This window comes from Schistocerca cancellata, chromosome 6 (genome assembly GCF_023864275.1).
Source record: "Schistocerca cancellata isolate TAMUIC-IGC-003103 chromosome 6, iqSchCanc2.1, whole genome shotgun sequence".
NCBI lineage: Eukaryota > Metazoa > Arthropoda > Insecta > Orthoptera > Acrididae > Schistocerca > Schistocerca cancellata.
Window position 1 is genome coordinate 371311666 of NC_064631.1, and position 21048 is coordinate 371332713.

The 21048-nt window shown below is 36.7% G+C and overlaps 1 protein-coding gene across 1 annotated transcript in view; it reads left to right on the forward strand.

The window, feature by feature from the left end:
- LOC126088335 (dynein axonemal heavy chain 10) overlaps nucleotides 1-21048 on the forward strand; it is a 1153099-nt gene that overhangs the window by 105463 nt on the left and 1026588 nt on the right. The gene's annotated exons all lie outside the window — the stretch shown is intronic.

The following is a 21048-nucleotide window of genomic DNA, read 5'->3' on the forward strand; positions in this document are numbered from 1 at the left end:
ACCTTGGTTCTTAAACACTGCATATTAACACTGTGACTACAAGTAAATCACTGTCATCACTAATGTGCTTTCTGTATGTTGTTTACACCCTTAGTTCCTAATTTCTACCTGAAATTTTTTATATACTGGAAACATTTTCTACAGAAATTTGATTACATTTTCAGTTGTTGAGCCATTTTCCACTTTTCCTTAATGGAATCATGCCCTTTTCTCTCCATATAGAATTCCTTGCTCGTCACCAGTGCCTATTATTAAATTTTTTACTGTCTCTGGCACTTGAATTTCTGAGTGATATTATAGCAACTGCTTGGGGTATTGGTCTCTTCTCCTGTACATATTTCTGAAGTGCAGTTTTATACAAGGTTTTGGTTGTACAGATGCATTCTGAGTCACTTTATGCATGTTATTGGTTTGTTGTTTTGCTGTAGTTGATGACACTTTCTTATCTCTACAATGAACAGTTCTTTTCCTATAATGTACTGTGGGGCGGCTGGTTGGAATTTATGCTGTTAATAATAGAATGATAAAAGGTTTCTGCAGGGCACAGAGTGGTAAAAGATGCATTTTCTGGCCGATGCACCATATGAGGGGCGGCTGGTGGATTTTATGCTGTTACATAAATGTTCCTATTATTTATGCTGTCTTTTGCCATTCTCAACACTGGCTCTCTAACTACAATATTAGCAACCAGAAAGTGATTAGCAAAATGTGAAGCCTGTAGTTAGAATTCCTAGTGCCCACTTCATCTGAGAAATACACTTATAGCTACAGCTTATAGCTCTAAGGAATTTGGAGATTGTCTGGGATTCATAATCAAAAACGATCAACGATCGTGTAAAATCGTTCGCTATATTCTGAAAGTCACAGATCAAAAAAAAGGAATCCACACAATCCAACTACCAGAGCAGGTCAGAGTCTAATGTGCAGATGCAACTATAACTGTCCAAATTAAATGTTTAAGTGAATGCTCGCCATAATTTGATGATAATGTTCATCAAACGCCACACTAAATATTGGTAGAATGTCTGTCCCGCGATGACACGTGAAAATAAGACATACGCAAACTGAAGATAGATCATTAAAGTCATCCCAGAATTAACACTTCACTCGAAAACGATTTCATGGTTATGCGTATCCCGAGTAACTTATTACGGCATCTGAGGTGTTCATAGCAATGATACCGACGCGCCGCGACTCCCGACACAGATGGTGTGCTATTCAGCGTCTGGAGAGAACTGGGGCCTTTTTCTCTCGCGCAGCGTTCTTATATATAAAGCCGCGGTGCGGACGGCTAAGGGAACGCCTGATCAAATCGGCTCTCCCGACTAGCCGCTGGGCTAGTAATGCACCACTTTAAGTCACTGAATAAATCATAGCTTCTTTTGCTGATGGCCGATGAAGCTCTCAATTTAAATGTGCATTCAGCACACAGGTAAGTAATCATAATAAAAGTCTGACGTGGCTAAGTCAATTATTTTGGGCGAGAGAATTAATTTAATTACACTACACGCAGTAGACGACCTCTGAACTTTCCCTTTGGAGATATGCTATCACTATAGTTTTATAGTTATTCAATTGAAACTCCTCACATCTTTATGATTATAGCGGATCTCCCTTCTACTTAAATTTAAACATCCTAGCCTTATTTATTCGCCTACTTAACCTATCTTGCTTCCTTAATTTTTAAGACAAAACCCAGAAAATCATGAATTTCCACTAAAATTTTAATTTGTGAGATCCAAAGTACTTTTTCCATTAAATTATTATGAAAAAGGAATCTAAATATAAATTTTTAAGGCTCTAGCTCTTTTCTGTTGCGCCAATGATTTTTACAGAAAAATGTCCAAATTTTGAAAATGGTTAAAGTTATCGAACTGATATTCAACACATGTTGATTTACTGTTACTCCTGACATGGTAGAACCGTTTCAGGTTATTTACTTTATTTTTAAAGTATTGCGCAACATTTATGACGTCAGAGCTAGTTACAGCGGACTAGGCTGGCACACAATGGAAAAACTGATGAGAATTTTATAAGGCGTGAGTAGGCTGCTTCCCTACAGTACCTCATGCTAGTCTGTATTCTTGTGGAGTAAAGGATTCTCTTTTGAAAGACTCATGGAGTTGTAAAGAGGGTTTGGATCATTAGTGGCAACAGTTCCTGAATTGAGTAAAGAAATATCATTCACACATAAATTCTGTGATGCTTCATGAACTATAGGCTCTTTATTATTGTTTATATGTTCTGATTTGTTATGTAGGCGTATCATAGCTACCCCGGCACACAACCCCAGCAGAAATAATGTCCGTCATAAAATCTTTAAAATCAAAAACATATAGTGGGTATGATGAAATATCAACAAGGTTAATTAAAGAATGTGATTTTGAGTTACGTAACATATTAACCTATCTGTGTAACCAGTCGTTTATCAGTGGAATATTTCCTGAATGGTTGAAATATGCTGAAGTTAAGCCACTGTTTAAGAAGGGAGATAAAGAAATAGCATCAAATTTCTGTCCAATTACACTTTTGCCAGCATTCTCAAAAATTTTGAAAAAGTTATGTAGAATCGGCTTTATAACCATGTTACCTCAAATAACATACTGTCAAAGTCTCAGTTTGGATTTCTAAAGGGTTCTGATATTGAGAAGGCTATCTACACTTACAGTGAAAATGTGCTTAATTCATTAGACAAAAAATTGCAGGCAACTGGTATGTTTTGTGATCAGTCAAAGGCATTTGACTGTGTAAATCACAATATCCTTTTAAGTAAACTAGAATATTATAGTGTAACAGGAAATGCTGCAAAATGGTTCAAATCTTATATCTCTGACAGGAAACAAAGGGTGTTATTAGGAAAGAGACATGTATCAAGCTATCAGGCATCATCCAACTGGGAACTAATTACATGTGGAGTCCCACAAGGTTCCATTTTAGGGTCCTTACTTTTTCTTGTGTATATCAATGACCTTTCATCAGTAACATTACCAGATGCCAAATTCGTTTTGTTTGCCGATGATACAAGTATTGCAATAAACAGCAAATCAAGTGTAGTCTTAGGAAGATTGGCTAGTAAAATATTTGTGGACATTAATCACTGGTTCCTAGCCAATTCTTTGTCACTAAACTTTGAAAAAACATACTACATGCAGTTCAGAACTTGTAAGGGGTGTCGCACATGTATATGCCTAGCACACAATGACAAGCAGATAGAAGAAGTGGACAGTGTTAAATTCTTGGGATTACAGCTTGCTGATAAATTCAACTTGGAGGAGCACACCACAGAACTGCTGAAGTGTCTTAACAAATCTATATTTGCAATGCAATTTGTGTCAGACATAGGGGATATAAAATGAAAAAGCTGGCATACTATGCTTACTTTCATTCCATAATGTCATATGGGATAATTTTTTGGGGTAATTCATCAAGCCAAGCTAAAGTTTTCCGGGCACAGAAATGTGCAGTAAGAGTTATATGTTGTGTGAACACAAGAACATTCTGCAGAAGCCTGTTTAGGGAACTAGGAATACTAACTACTGCTTCCCAATATATTTATTCCTTAATAAAATTTGTCATTAAAAATATATCACTTTTTCAAACCAACAGCTCAATTCATGGAATCAGTTCTAGAAATGAGAATAATCTTCACAAGGATTTAAAGTCACTTACTGTTGTACAAAAAGGTGTGCGCTATTCAGGAACATACTTTTTCAATAACTTGACAGCAGCCATAAAAAGCTTAACAACCAATGAAATTCAGTTTAAGAGAAGCCTAAAGGATTTATTGGTGGCCAACTCCTTCTACTCCATTGATGAATTTCTCAGTAGAACCAACTGATTTTGTGTGTGTGTGTGTGTGTGTGTGTGTGTGTATGTGTGTGTGTGTGTGTGTTTGTGTTTGTATGCCGATCATTCCACTTGGGACCTGTGGAAGGTAAATTAGCTTATTTGTTTCAGTTGTAAATATCTGTCATGTATTATTGTTTTTCTGACATATCCTACATACCGGAGGACCTCCTTACTACAGGTCAATTGGAATGAGAGTAAATCTAATCTAAATCTAATCAATGTTCTTTTCATGTCCAGTTTTTGTTTTGTTAGTAGAGACATTATTCTGTATTGCTTCATATGTTGCAGACTCTTTATTATTATTTGCTTGCTCTGACTAGCCTATTCTAGTTGTAATGTCATGTTCATATCCACACTCAGTTTGCTTTTTAAGGAATGCAGAGAGCTGTGATATACTCTGATTCAAATCCGAAATATTTGTGCCAGAGTTGTGTGTTATAGATTCAATAATTGGCTCTTGATTTGCATTATAACATTTAGCGGAGTCAGTTTTAACAGTTAGTACAATTATTTTTTGTGCCTTCTACTTTTTCTGATTTTTATCAGATGTAATGACAGTATCATTTGCATCACAAGTGCGGTTTTCTGTTTCCACTAGTTCAGCCCCACATGGTTTAGAAGGTTGATTTCAAGTTGATTTCATGAATTGTCTTTTAGGTCATAACTTTTGTGCTTGTTAATGATTTCAATATCGTGACCTACCTTCACTTTTTCACACTAACATGGCTGGTTTCACTTACAGACTGTTATTTTGCCACAGATGCAACTTCCACAAGTTCGATATGTAACCAGTCTTCAAAAGCACCACAACAGAACTTCATTCATTCTTTTGAGTATTCACCAAGTAAACTTCACTGTGCTAAAGTCAACACAATCACTGTGAAAGAAGTTCCCATGCCATAGTCCTCAAATCACACTTGTTTCCCTGTGTTTTAGTAATTAATTGCAGACTTCACATAAGCTGCACCTTCACTTGTTTCCATCTTCTCATTTTCCTGTCAGCAAACTTCGCAACTACTAGATAAAAATGTATTTCTGGTTCTTAATATCTCCTCCTTTTGTTGTAATTGTAATTTTATTTATCCTGTAGATCATAGATTGTGTGCAGAGAAGCACATGATGATGATTCAGGGCAAGTAAAAAATGGGGATGAGATGATACATAGTTAAAATTATTATGACAGTGATATTATAATGACACAAATGTTCATATAATACATGTGTAATGCCAACAAACTAAAAGGTGTATAGGTGAATATCTTGTGGAAAATTCAGAGTTAAACATTATTTCTAAATAAGTTCATGTTATTAAGGGAAAGAAACATATAAGCAAATAACATGGAAATTCAGTAGTACCTTATACATTTAAAAAACCATTATTAAAGTAAAACAGTAAAGGTGACACACTTCTGTAGTAAGCTGTTCGGGTTTACATACAAAGTACAGATCATGGACAGAACAAATTTTTATGTTTCAAGATGTTCATCTATACTATAACAACACTTTTGCAATAAATATTTAAGGACAGAAGTTTTAAATTTTGAAGTATCTTTTATTGTTTTAAGGTTATTAGGTAGCCTATTTTAACTGTTTCCTGTTTGCAGTGGTCCATTCTGTTTTAGTGTTGCGTATGCATTTTGAACATGTATATCCTGCTTTCTCTTTGTGTTATACAGTTGGATCCTCTGGTTAGTCAATATAACACTGTTGCTATTTTCTAAGCCTTTTGTAACAAATATTATTACTTGTAAGATATATACACATGGTGGTGGAAGGATATGAAGTTTCTTAAATAAGGGCTTGCATGAGCTTCTTGCAGCAGCATTTTCTATGGCTCTTACAATTCTCTTTTGGCATATAAAACAAATTTTGCTAGCAGTTGCATTTCCCCAAAAGATTTGCCACATCTTAGTAAAGATTCTGCCTGGGTGAAGTATACATTTTTTAGTGTCTCTTTCAATTTGCAACTGTAGCGGTTCCACCTTTTTTTATTTATTTTATTTGTTGCCATCGGTGTTGACATACAGCGTTGCTCCATTGGTTGAAAAATAGGGTTTGTAATTTGTACACTAACTACTGTAAATAATATAGCCGACAGATGCACAGATGCATTTCACTGCCTTTTACTTTCACTTTTCACAACCCCCACCCCATACACATGTATATGGTCAGTGCACTATTGTTATAACTTTCAATAAGCCTCATTAATAGTTTTCAACAATAAAAACATAACCACAACGTTCACAGTTCTTGAAGAACAGAAAGATACATATGGAAACAGCCACTGTCATTGTTTTTACACATGACCCATATGCTTAACACTTATTCCACAGTTAATTTGAAGTACAGGTTCCTTGTCTGAAACTCAGCTGTGGACTGACTATCTCGTGACCAGAAATCGGGCCCTTGTATATCATCACAATAATAGCTACTGAAACTACACATTGTTTAAAGTTAAATTTACAGAAATTACAATTAAAACTTAACTCATTCAATTAACTGACTACACTGAAAAATTGCATCTTTTAAACAGTTTCTTCTACTGCAAGAGTTAGGCCAAATTATTTGTTTAAACCATGAAATTAACATATGTCATTATGCAAACAATACTTTTGATGAAACTGGAAATTACTTTGGAATTAATTAGCTGCTGACTGTTTTCAAATAAAGCCAAATGAATGCTTTAAGAATACTATTAGTTGTTCCTCCAAATGTTTATGATTAGTACAGAGTTTATATTTGTTTACACATCAACAATAGAATTTAAGAAACAATTTCACCCTGCGACAGAAGATACTAACTAGGAATAGTCAAAATAAATTAGAAAATCAATTACATACCTGAAACTAAGCACAAAATTAGATCTGGTGTTATATTCTTTAAAACTAAGGGCCAGTCTTTCCCTTTTATGAAAATTCAGATTATATTCACATATGTTAATGGTAATTAGTTGAAATTGAAAAAAACGAATTTAAAGGAGGCAGATGGCAAAACAAGATGGAAATTAAAAATTATCCCAGCTTGCTTCATCACACAACCAGACAGAATTTTGAAAGTATAACAAATAGTATTCAATTTATTTGTAATGTAGTTTGCATGTTGGATCCATGTTAGATCTTCTTGGATCCATATTCCAAGAAATTTTGTAGAGCTTAACATTTTCAAGGGTTCTGGTAAACAATTCTTTGTCTGGTGTGAGTGAGCATTCATTTTGCACTGTGTGTAAGTGCATTGTTACTGTTTTTTCTGTGTTCATTACTAAACTGTTTCCAGAAAACCAATCTGTAATGTGGGAGATAAACTTTTTAATCTCATGCAGTAATTCTTCTCTGCCCCGTCCTTTTACTATCACATTTGTGTTATCTGCAAATTTTAGGTAATTGTGGTGTGGTCTGGTCAGCTGCATGTCATTTACAAAGAGTAGAAACAGAATTGGTCCTAGAATGGAGCGTTGTGGTACACCGTACTTAATGCTCTGCTTTTCTGAGTAGTAAGACTTTATCTTGTTCCCTCCTTGGATAGCAAGCTCAACTACTTGCTTTCTGTTTTTGAGATATGATTTGATCCATTCAGAGGCTGGGCCCCTAATACCTACAGCCTCAAGTTTCTTAAGCAAGATGTTGTGATTGATGACATTGAATGCTTAAGAGAGGGCTAGAAATATGGCTGAGATATGCTCTTTGCTGTCTATTGCATTTAAGGCTTCATTTAGGAATGTGAAAATAGCAGTCCCAGTAGATTTAGATTTTCTGAATCAGTGTTGTGTATTTGAGAAGTAATTATTTTTTCCTATGAAATTGATTAGTCTTTTATAATAGAGTTTTTCAATTATGTTGGAAAAACCAGACAGTTGCAAAATAGAGCCATAGTTTGTTACTTCTGTTTTTATCCCTTTCTTGCACTAAAGTTGTACATTTGCTGTCTTCAATTTTTCTTGGAGCACCCATTCTTATGGAGAACAGTTACATATGTCGACAAGTGGCCTGGCTATGAGGGGAGCACATTTCTTCAAGATGTAGTCAGGGATATTTTCAGTACCAACAGAGAATTTAGGCTTCAGTTCTTTTAGTATAGCAAGTATTCCCTTTTCATTGGTAGGTTATAGAGAAATAGACTTATTATTTATAGTACGTTTGGATTGATTTCTGGGAGTACTCTGTAAATTTTGATGTATAAGATGTTCAGCTATCTGTGTAAAGTAGGAATTAGTTTTATTTACAATTTTATAGGCTCAGTTATCAAAGCTGACTTCTCCATTAGGCTGTTAATATTATGGAAATCTGTCACTTACCTTCCTTACAATATTCCATACAGCTTCCATCCTATTGGTGGAATTTTTTGTTAAACAGTAGCATTGTACCCTATTAGACCACAGTGGTCAGCAAAGAAATGACACAAATGAAATGCAGGAACTGCAGAACTACAATACAGTATTCAGCCATAGTCCACCAACAAGAAAGGAACATTCACTGTAGATGGCCCGTATTAAAAGTATTGTAAGAAAAATAAATAGGCCCTACAACATAGCAGGTTTGATTGACTGTAGTTGTAGACATATAAAAATAAATATGGTATCAGTTAATTACTTTCTTATTGATATTCATTAGAATCCTATTGTAATTGATCAGACTGTTACAACTAGCTTGGAGAACATTAGGGAAGTCCCTGTAAGTTATACAGTGTTATCGATTTATGACACACAGTGTATGGTGTGGCCTGTGCTCACTTTTGGAAGTGAATGTAAACTAATGCCACTCATTATAGTTTCCATTGTAAGATTTTTTTTTTTTAACATGGACACAGGACCCCCTAATGTGTGGGGCCTGTTATATTGGTTAACTTTTGCTATGTGGCTAATCTGGCACGGATTTGGGCACATCATTCTGTTTGAAAATAATTTTTCCTTCCTCTATACATTTATATTTTGGTTATTATTACTATTTTTTGTATTTTGAGACACATTTACTCCTACTTTGTGGACATACAGTTTAAACACCTGATTGCTGATTCACATCTCCATCCTGTGAATACCCATCTAGGACATTTTAGCCAGCAGTCATTGTTGTTAAGTTATGTGTATCTCATTGTAGCAATCCTTGCCTTAAGTTACTTCTTATAAAATTATATTATCCTACCATAAAAGCTATTTTTGTAATTACATTTATAAATTATATTTTCAGTCAACTACCTTGCCCATCCTTCCTCCACCATCTGTGTGATGTTGATAACACCCACAAAAGAAATCCTACAGCATTGCACAATGAAACAAAGTTACCTGTTGTCATTAACTCCACTAAACTCCCCCTCCATCACTCTGGAGGCTAAAGATGTTTTGTCAATAACACAGAATGGATACCACCAGATTCACCCCCACATACTCCAAAATTGTTCTCAATACCCCGATATTGCAGCCAGAGCGGGCTACATATTCCATATTAGAAAATGCTTCTTGACTATTTATTTATCAGTCAAGAAGGAGGATCATTATAGAATCAAGAGAAAGTATTTGTCAGTTATGTAGTAACAGTGTTATTGAAATGAAAATAAGATTTCCCCATGACTGATAAAAGTCACAATCTTGAACATATCAAATAATCTTAAAATTTGACACAAAGGAATAAGTGGAATACACAGGGTGTGGACAAAAATATGGAAACACTGTAGACATAATTCATACCCATGTCTAATATGAAGCAGGAAAACCATTGAAATTCAAAACAGCATCCAGTCATCTCAGACTGGACAAATACTGGCCCTGTATGGTTTTCATGGGAATCTTATGCCATTCTTCTTCAAAATAGTGACAACTCCAGTGAACAGTGACTGATGTGGATCATGATCACACACTTTTCTCTCCAAGGTAGACCACAAAGGCTCAATAATATTGAGGTCCAATGACTGTAGTGGCTGAGAGCGATATGACAGTTCATACTTGTGCTCACAAAGTCAGCCCTGGACTTTGTGAACAGGGACCTAGTCATCTTGGTACATCCCAAAAGGATCCAAAATTGGTCTCGACACCCTGCTTTTTCAGGCCATTGGGGAACCAACATTGTACCAGAGGTGGACCTGATCAACAAATATGGTCACATACGCTTGACAATAATGTGACAGTGAAGAGAACCCAAGAGACCTCTGGAATACCATGATATGGCTGCCTGAACCATCACTCAACCCCTGCCATGTTTCAATCTTGGGATGTAAACATGACCAGAAGTTGGAAACAGCGAGAAAGAAGACTCATCTAGTCAAATGACGTTCTCCAGTTCTCTACAATCCAAGTTTTATGGTTTCAGTGCCACATTTTACTGTTACAGGCTTTTGCATCACTAATATGTGGTTTTGAATTTCAGTATTCCTTGCAGCTCCCTACTTATGAAGCTCACCTCATATTGTTTTGGTGCTGTCATGGTTTGAGGGTGAGTTCTGAAGTGACTTTTGCAGCTGTCATTCTCCTGTTTTTTTGTCACAGTGCTCTTTAATGAACACCTGTCATGATCGCTCAACAAATTTTCATCCACATTGTGACTTCGTGGATGATGATTTCCTGCTTACTCTGTATGCAGTTTAAATCTCCCATATGGTGCCCCTTGAAACACCAAACAGTTGGGCTGCCTTGACTATGGAAGTACCCATCATACAAACACCAGCAACTTGCTCATGTTTGAATTCACTGAGCACTGATATAATGTACTCACAAGTACATAAAAAGTGATCTGACCATGATTGACACTTGTGAGATACTGAGAACATTGAATAGGTGCTGGTGCTTTTGTGGTCGGATACAGCAGCGCAACCTGCAGGCTTGGCAAGCATCTGCATTTATGTTTAAGCATGAATTTCTCATGATGTTATCATATTTTTGTCCAACCCTTGAATATTAGGCTGTGATTAAACTTTACTTCAATTTTAACTATTTTATATATTGTTGAACACCTTAATGCCTATGAGTTTCATTGTTCCACAGTAGATTCATATTATTAATACAGATTACAATGGTGAACCCATTAGTAGTTCCGGAAATTTTACACAAGGGACTATTCATCATATAGCGGAGATGCTGAGTCACAGATAGGCACAACAAAATGACTCTCACAATTAATGCTTTTGGCCATTAAGGCTTTTGCCATCAATAGACACACATATACACACACAAACTCATGCAAACACAACTCGCACACATAACTGCACTCTCAGGCAACTGTAACAACACTGCGAGCAGCAGCACCAGTGCATGATGGGAGTGACGACTGGGTAGGGGTAAGGAGGAGGCTGGGTCAGGGAGGAGGAGGTATAGTATGATGGGAGTGGTGGACAGTGAAGAGCTGCAGGTTAGACAGAGGGTGGTGGAGAGGTGGGAGGGGTGGGGGGGAAGTAGTGGAAAAGGAGAGAAATAAAAAGACAGGGTGTGGTGTTGGAATAACAGCTGTGTAGTGCTGGAATGGGAACAGGGAAGGGGCTGGATGGGTGACTAACCTTTGTTAGTCACTGTCCTCACCCATCCAGCCCGTTCCCTGTTCCCATTCCAGCACTACACAGCTGTCGTTCCATCACCACATCACCACACCCAGTCTTTTTATTTCTCTCCTTTTCCGCTACATTTCCCTGACCTCTATCTAACCTGCAGCACTTCACTGTCTGTCACCCTCACCATCCCTCCCCGTCAACACCCCAGCCTCCTCCTTACCCCCATCCAGTTGCCACTCCCATCATGCACTGGTGCTGCTGCTCCCAATGTGGCTTAAGTTGCCTGAGACTTCAGTCGTCTGTTCTTCTGTGTGAGTAGCATTTGTGTTTGTGTGTGTGTGTGTGTGTGTGTGTGTGTGTGTGTGTGTGTGTGTTTGTTGTTGTTGTTGATGAAGGCCTTAATGGCTGAAAGCTTTAATTGTGAGAGTCTCTTTGTTGTGCCTTTCTGCGACTCAGCATCTCCACTATATGGTGAGTAGCAACTTTCCTTCTCATAATATTGTTACATTCCATCCTGGATTTTCCATTGTTTGATTACACAAGGAATTATTACATGGTCCAGCCATGTTAATGTTACTATTGCCTGGATTCAGTGTCATTATGGAGATGTGTACAGGCAAATAGATGAGCAATTGTTGAGCAACTACCATCAATGTGTATCCAGTGGCTACCGAAAATGTCTCCTCAATGACTGTTCAGAAAAAGTTGCTGTATGTGGAGCTCCACACCAGGTGTCTGGTTCATGCCCCCATGCTGACTGCTGTTCATCAGTTACAGAGGATGGAATTTGCATGACATTACCACCGCTGTGTGTCCACTTGGTGGCCCTTACAGGCGAATCACATTTAATGCTTCATGAGACAGAAGACAGTTGGTGAGTATGGTATGAAATGTCTGAAAGGCTGGAGAAGGGAGCATTATAGTGTTAGGAATATTTTCATGGCATTCTCTGGATGATCACATCATTCTGGAAGGCACACTGGATGAACACAAGTATGTGTCTGTCCTTGGGGACCATGTCCTCCCTTACATGTTGTGTGTTTCTCCTCGGCACTGTTTCATCTACCAGCAGGACAATGCAACTTGTCACACAGCTTACATTGCACATGCATGGTTCAAAAAGCACCAGAATGGGTTTCCTGTACTGCCCTGGTCACCAAACTCCCAGGATTTAAGCCCAGTCAAGGATCTGTGGGACCATCTCGATTAGACTGTTCACACCATGGATTCTCAGCTGAGATACTTAGTGCAGCTGGTTCAGGGCCCTGGAGTTGGCATGACTCCACATCCCATTTGGTACCTTCCAGAATCTTTTTGGCTGTCTTCGTGTATGTCTGACAGTCATCCTCATTGCAAAAGGTGGTTATCAGGCTTCTGACAGGTGGTCACATTAATGTGAGTGGACAGTTTTTTTTCTGTTGTATATAGATTTTTCATATACAATGTATTTAAACTCTACTGCAGAGTTAAATTGACAGTGATCAGAAATCTTCAGTTTGCATGAAGTATCATACGTTTCGGGAATAATTGGTTTGGTTTCTTATTTTCATGTTCATGCTAGCTTTGAATATCTTAAGTGGACCAATACTGTTTGCACTAGCAAATTGGACTTATTAAAATTAAATAGGAAGCAGATCCTGTATTAATACTACCTTCATAGTGATCTCAGTGAGATAGCCATAATGGTGGCTAAACAGGCATTTCCCAGTCTGGTTATTTGCCTGCATACTATCAGACGCACCCTTACTTCCACTGCAAAAACTATCTGTAACATACCATTGGTATTTGTGGTACAAAATAAAAGCATATGACACAATGTTTGAATAAAAATGAGTGATTCTTCTCACCTATAGAAACTTACATTGCAACTAGGAGGAGGAAAAGTGAAGAGGAAAGTAACAAGTGAAGTATCACAGACGAGAGACTGATATTATTTTATGAAGACAAGTTATTTACTAAACTGATTACTCCACACATTATGCATTATGACTGTACATTTCATATACAAGAGTCTTCACATATAGCACATTAATAGTTGGATGACTATCTGAAAGAATAGTTTTATTAAAACGAGAAAAAAAGAGAAAATAACTAATATATTGTTTTCCCAGGTTTTCTTGAACCATTTGTTCAATTAATTTATTAAAATGTTCCTACGGTGCTGGGAAAGTACATTCTGAAACATTTATCTCATCTGAATCTGCACACTGTTCTAAAACATCTAATCTCATAACAGTGTCTGAATTTTGTTTTAGATCCATATTTAATTTGCTCAAAAATTCATCTACATCATTCGTGACTAAACCTATTTATTTATTTATTTTTAATCCATTTATCACTTTTGGTAATGATGATAGATATGTAAGGATGTAAAGGGATGTGTCACAAGATATGTACATAAAAAGGTAGATGTGTAATTTTTCAGGCATTTGTAAAAGAGATTTCACACATACCTCAACAAAGTATTATCAGATATAGTTAAGAAAATGTATACAGTTGTGCATTCATTCACTGACCAGCACACTGCCCTTATATTATTTACATGGAGTTTGCATATGAATCTCTTGTTTAAAAATGTTGTATATTTGCTTCTAATATCTCCTTTACACTATTTTACTTGCATCTAAGAACTCTGTTACACTGTAGCAACAGACCAAGACCTGTTCATTTCTTCATTTTTGTTTGAAAGCAGACAGTGATTTTAGGCTCTTTATACTGCTTGGAAGTTTGTTATAAAATATATATATATATCTGACTGTTTTGTCACGTAGCTTAAGTCTACTTATATTTATGTAGTAGTTTGCTTTACACCTAGTACAGTAATTATGTATATTATTGTTCATCAAAAGAGTACAGTTTATTTTTAAGAATGTAACAGCTTCATATATGTACAGTATTTGTAATTCTTTGTAATTTCTGCAGGACTGCTTGTTTAGATGTTTCCAATGAAGCTAATCACATTCTTATGCAGTTTAAGGAAGCTACCTATGTGTATGCTGGCTGCACTGCACCATACAGATATACAGCAGGAAATCAGTGAATAAACTGGACCATAAAAATTTTTTAATGGACTGTCTTGTTCAACAATTTATGACTTTTTCTCATGAGAAATATATTTGTGCTAATTTTGGAGCATATTTTATCTACAAGAGTCTCCCATATCATGAAACTACCCACCGTCAATCCCAGAAACGAGCTGCAATTTGCCATGTTTACCTGAGTTGAAGAGGACCCTGGATATAAGATGACCCTCTTTCTGCAAGAGACTTCATGATAAAAATTCATTTTTAATGTCTTCTGACTAACCAAAATTACAAACTATATCTAAAAACAAAGATGATGTGACTTACCAAACGAAAGTGCTGGCACGTTGATAGACACACAAACAAACACAAACATACACACAAAATTCTAGCTTTCGCAACCAGCGGTGCTTCATCAGGAAAGAGGGAAGGAGAGGGAAAGACGAAAGGATGTGGGTTTTAAGGGAGAGGGTAAGGAGTCATTCCAATCCTGGGAGCGGAAAGACTTACCTTAGGGGGAAAACAGGACGGGTATACACTCGCACACACACACACACACACACACACACACACACACACACACACACACATATCCATCCACACATATACAGACACAAGCAGACATATACAGAGGCAAAGAGTTTGGGCAGATATGTCAATTGAGGCGGAAGTGCAGAGGCAAAGTTGATGTTGAATGACAGGTGAGATATGAGTGCCGGCAACTTGAAATTAGCGGAGATTGAGGCCTGGTGGATAACGGGAAGAGAGGATATATTGAAGAGCAAGTTCCCATCTCCGGAGTTCGGATAGGTTGGTGTTAGTGGGAACACCAACCTGGGACAGAGGAAAGAGGGAAGGAGAGGGAAAGACGAAAGGATGTGGATTTTAAGGGAGAGGGTAAGGAGTCATTCCAATCCCGGGAGCGGAAAGACTTACCTTAGGGGGAAAACAGGACGGGTATACACTCGCACACACACACACACACACACACACACACACACACACACACATCCATCCACACATATACAGACACAAGCAGACATATACAGAGGCAAAGAGTTTGGGCAGATATGTCAGTTGAGGCGGAAGTGCAGAGGCAAAGTTGATGTTGAATGACAGGTGAGATATGAGTGCCGGCAACTTGAAATTAGCGGAGATTGAGGCCTGGTGGATAACGGGAAGAGAGGATATATTGAAGAGCAAGTTCCCATCTCCGGAGTTCGGATAGGTTGGTGTTCCCACTAACACCAACCTATCCGAACTCCGGAGATGGGAACTTGCTCTTCAATATATCCTCTCTTCCCGTTATCCACCAGGCCTCAATCTCCGCTAATTTCAAGTTGCCGGCACTCATATCTCACCTGTCATTCAACATCAACTTTGCCTCTGCACTTCCGCCTTGACTGACATATCTGCCCAAACTCTTTGCCTCTGTATATGTCTGCTTGTGTCTGTATATGTGTGGATGGATATGTGTGTGAGTGCGAGTGTATACCTGTCCTTTTTTCCCCCTAAGGTAAGTCTTTCCCCTCCCGGGATTGGAATGACTCCTTACCCTCTCTCTTAAAACCCACATCCTATCGTCTTTCCCTCTCCTTCCCTCTTTCCTGACGAAGCACCGCTGGTTGCGAAAGCTAGAATTTTGTGTGTATGTTTGTGTTTGTTTGTGTGGCTATCGACGTGCCAGCACTTTCGTTTGGTAAGTCACATCATCTTTGTTTTTAGATATATTTTTCCCACATGGAATGTTTCCCTCTATTATATTCATATCAAAATTACAAACTGTTTTACTGACATTAAGTACCCATCTAAAATGTTAGCTTATCTCTCTTTTAAACTTAGGCCCTTTATTGATTGTCTACACTTTGATAATAGAAGAAGAAATAAAATAAAAAGAAATAGCTTATATTAATTTTTTTCTTCACTACCTGTTTTGCATACTAAGCCTGTCATCTGTGGTATCACTGTTTTTAATCATCACCATCACCCTAATACCACAGTTATGAAATTTGTATCTTCATTGCCACAAATATTTCACTGTTTCTTCTGAATATGTTGTGATACCTGAGGTCTTGGTGATGGTGGAACCTGAGAATACTTTTTGTCGAATACATACCGCATTCTGCTTCTGTATTGACATGATAATGTTACAATATTTCTTGCTTCCAAGCATATCAGCTGCCCATGGCTCTCTCATTAGCTGTGCAGAACCAACGGCTGACACACTCCAGCTCATTCTCAGTATACCTCACAGCAATCGTTGACAACATTGTTGCAGGCCGTACATTAGTAGTTGTGTTGTGTGCACATACCAAATTTGCATCAGTCTATTGCATGCATAATGCACAGACATTTGCAAATATTTCTGCATAGATAGATCATTGCATGTGGGTAGACCTTTCTACATTCTTCGAAATAAATCTGCACTTCTTCTTCTTCTTCTCTCTCTCTCTCTCTCTCTCTCTCTCTCTCTCTCTCTCTCTCTCTCCTTCTATTTTTTTTTTTTTTTAAAGGGATAACCGATACCATGTGGTATAATCTTGAATCTCGCATAGGTTACAATTATCTCAGCTTTTCATTATAAGAATTCATATGAATTTGTATACAGTGTATTATATTTCAGGCTAAAATGTGTAAAAAAGAAACTAATGTGTTAATTCGATATATACTAACAGTGAAAATTACTCTTTTAAAAAATTTGAAATTACAAAATTTGTGGCACACTTAAAATTCATATTATTAATTGCACAACCTAACACTAATAATTAAATGCATTTCTGGATTAATTTATAAAATAATTATATATTTTAATGATGATTCATGTTTTGTTTTGTAAACTCATTTTCTTCGTACATTCTTTGGAAATTGTGAGTACTGCAGAATGTAAGTAGTGGTGAGCATGCCTCTGATGGAAATGCACATATTTTGGTAAACTAGTCAACAACAATGTAATTATTGGTCTCTTGAATGTGGAAATTGTAAAGTCAGTGGGATTTAGAAGAATGGGGTAAAATGAAAAGATATTCATAACAACAGGCAACTCTTCAACAGTTGTTTTGTTATCACGAACATAAGATATCATGATTTTCTACTACAGGAAAGTACTTCTAGACAAGACTTTGAGCCATTGACAGCAACAATAAGATAATCAAGATAAGTAAAAAGCTCTTCTTTTGTAATCGTACCCCTCTCATAATTTTCAAGAATTTGTGCAAAGATTGAGAACTTTAATGGTGATATGTGGGAGGGTAAGATTACAATGTGAGCTATTTATTATGTTACATCTCTCAATTAAATTTATTATTCTACACTTTATGGTTATTTCTACAATTTTAGACAGTAAAAATGTAATAGTAATACACCTGTTGTTGCCAGGATTCCCTTTCTCTCCCCCTTTAAATATGCTTTGCTTTTCTTTAGACAACTTGGAAATATTACTCACTGCCATATTTGATTTATAAAGAATGTGAGAGATCATGTTAGGTATTTAAAAATATGCTTGATTATTTTATCAAACAATGGAAAATCCAGGATGGAATGTAACAATGTTATGAAAAAATAAGTTGCTACTCATCATATAGTGGAGATGCTGAGTTGCAGATAGGTATGTGTGTCTATGTATGACTCATCATTGTAATTATTTTATTAGTTAATATGTCAGAATTTAATTCCTCTTTCAAACTTAATATAGTAGATTGCAGTTCTGATAAATCTCTGTTATCTCTACATCTTTCTGATGTGATTTGGCAGTATTTGGTTCTAACTTATTGGCTTGTTTGTATTATTTGACATTTTTATCAAAAATAACATTTTCAAATATGACACTTTCAGTATTTAAATTAGCATTGGTTCATTCTATCTGTGTTCCCAGGTTAATATAGGTATGTCCTACCTCTCCTTTCCCATCAGTATATGTATGTTCTGTCATTTTGTTAGTTACATGTAATTTGAATTTTAATTGGTTGCTAATGTTTTTCAAATGTTCTTCCATGTTCCTATTTAATACTGGCATACAACCAAGACCATAGTCATATTAGAACAACACTCCCCACTTCACAACAGTTACCAGCATTTTCTTAGGAATTTTTACTACAAACCAATCCACTTTTCCCTCAACACATATGTCATGTGAAGCAGAAAATTAGGTGAAAAAAAAAGCTGGAGTAAATACAGCTTAACAGGTTCTGCCACACAGTATTCTGTGTCGGAATGTAGAATGCCCTGCACCTCCACTAATCAGCAGTATTGTGAAGTTGTTGAGAAACTGGCTATTGTAGTGCCAGCAGTTGTGGAGTTGTGGATCACCCACCACAATTTGCAATTGTCCATCTAGACAGAGGCCCATCGATCTCGCATCCAACTATCCTAATATATCTGCTGTATCAGCAGTTATGTCATGAATTCTACTTGTATGTCATTGGCAACACATTTCTTCTAAATGCTTGTGTTTCAGTGCTTGTATTACTGTTCTCATTGTCTCTCTTTAGTCAGTTATTTATATGGTTGCCAGCAGCTGTGGAGTCGTAGCTCGCCCACCACAATTTGTCATTGTCCATCAAAGCGGCGGGCCATCGATCTCACATGTAACCATCTTAATGCTTCTGCAGTATCAGTTGCTATGTCATTACTTTTACTTTTGCCTCATTGGCAATAAATTTCTTCTAAATATTTGTCTTTAAGCGCTTGCATTAATATGTTCATCATCTCTCTTTAGTCAGTTATTTATATGGTTGCTAAGGGCAGTGGTACAATTTTGTAGTAACTCTTCACATAAAATGATTTGATAAATGTTGCTTACACTTCTTGAGTGTTCCATTTTTTAGCTGTTTGAGTTTATGTTATACTTTCAGCAACAATTTGATCTGCTTCCTGCACTAGGGAAGCTCAAATGAAATGTTTGTTATCGTAATGTTATTTTTGCACAGTTACTCAGCCCTAAGCCTTGTACCTCAGTGCTTCCAAGTGGCATGACATAATTTGAATTTATTAACCTCTTGCAGGTTGAATGAATGTTCTCCAGCACAGTCACCTCAAATGTGGTATTCTGCTGGAAGGTGTATAGTTTAATGTAGTTTCTTTGTTACCTTTTCTTTGCTATTGACTGTGACCTCTGGAAACTCTGCATCAGGGCTTCTTCTCCATCTGCAGTGTTATTGGTGTTTTGAAACTTATACCACAATTCTAATGTCTTTTAAAGAACATCAGACCTTCTCCCATCATAATAAGCCTTATATTAGTGTAAAACATATATAAATTATTGGACTTATCACATCTCTATTTTCTGTCAGTTATAAGTCCCAACATGGGTTCTCTACATGGAAAGACATTTTAAAATAATGGTTCATTTGTCTCCTCTGGAGTGGTGTGTACTATGACAGAGTATAATAACAAGTATAAGATATTGCTTCTTGCTTATAAGGCACATTATTCACAATTTGATTTTTACTGCTTTGGAGATACCTGCAGAAATGTTTCTACTTTTTGAGAAATCAGAGGAGTTAACTGTTGGATCTAATCACTTGCATTGTTGTATGAAATATTCCATGAATATTGCTGAAATAGTTACTGCTCTGAAAGTCCATTTGTTCATTGGGTATATGGTCATTGAATTTCATCTTCTGGAGTATATTCCTAGTAGCTGTAACAAAATCTAAATTTCACCCATTGTTTTTAGTATACGGGATAGTGAGAAGGTCTGTTAAGTCTTGTGCATGTGGCTTGCTGCTGTGGGCTTTACCGTTTGGCTATATCTGAAAGCACTTTGTGCTCATGGGATCTTCTATTGAAAATTCACCCAGTTTTTCTAATGTACAATGAACGGACATCGTTTTTGCAAAGTTGGTACATTCAACTACCACCAGTCATGGGTATTGTGTGGCATACAGTGTGTGGCAGGTAATAAACAGGTAGCCATCTGGATAACTAGGCACTGCCACAAAAATACTTCAATAGAGGGAAAAATTAAATCGATTTACACAAAGATGAATTCCTTCCTTCTCACTTATGGTATTGACAGTGTCAGCATGTGAACAACCTACTACTGATGAATGCCACCACAAATTAAATAGATCAGCTACTAGCTGAATTCAACTCCCTACATAATAACACAAATTTTGTGGCAGAATATTACGTGAAATGTTCTATAAATTTCCTGTTTCTAACAATCAGGAATGAAAATGCCATATTTTGCTGTATATAGAAAATTAACAGCCACAGACATCACAATAGACAATGTATCACATCGTCCTAACTGACACTAACAGGCAGCATTCAGATTCATATTACACGGAGTGCATAATTTGTTGTTAGAACAATACACACTTCAATCACAAGTAAACCTAATCAAATAATTAGCAACAAACGATTCCTAAGCAACAATGTTAATGGACCAGCAATGTCTCAAAATTCAGAAAAGACTCAAAGACAGAACATGCACTGAAAATACACTAAAACCAGCACCTAAATATATGACCGTACCTAATTGGAGGGAAAAAATTGAGAACTGCTTTTTCTACTAATTCTACTCTCATACTTCTGTAAATGAATTTTGCAACCATGAATTTATGGATGACTGTATTAATTATTATTTGGTTTTGAACTGTCCTGTGAAGTCATTGGAAAATCATATTGCAGGTTAGCTGAATTCTGTTACTGTATTACATGAATAGCCACACAAATATCTTTCATGAAATCTGAAATGCATTTTAGCT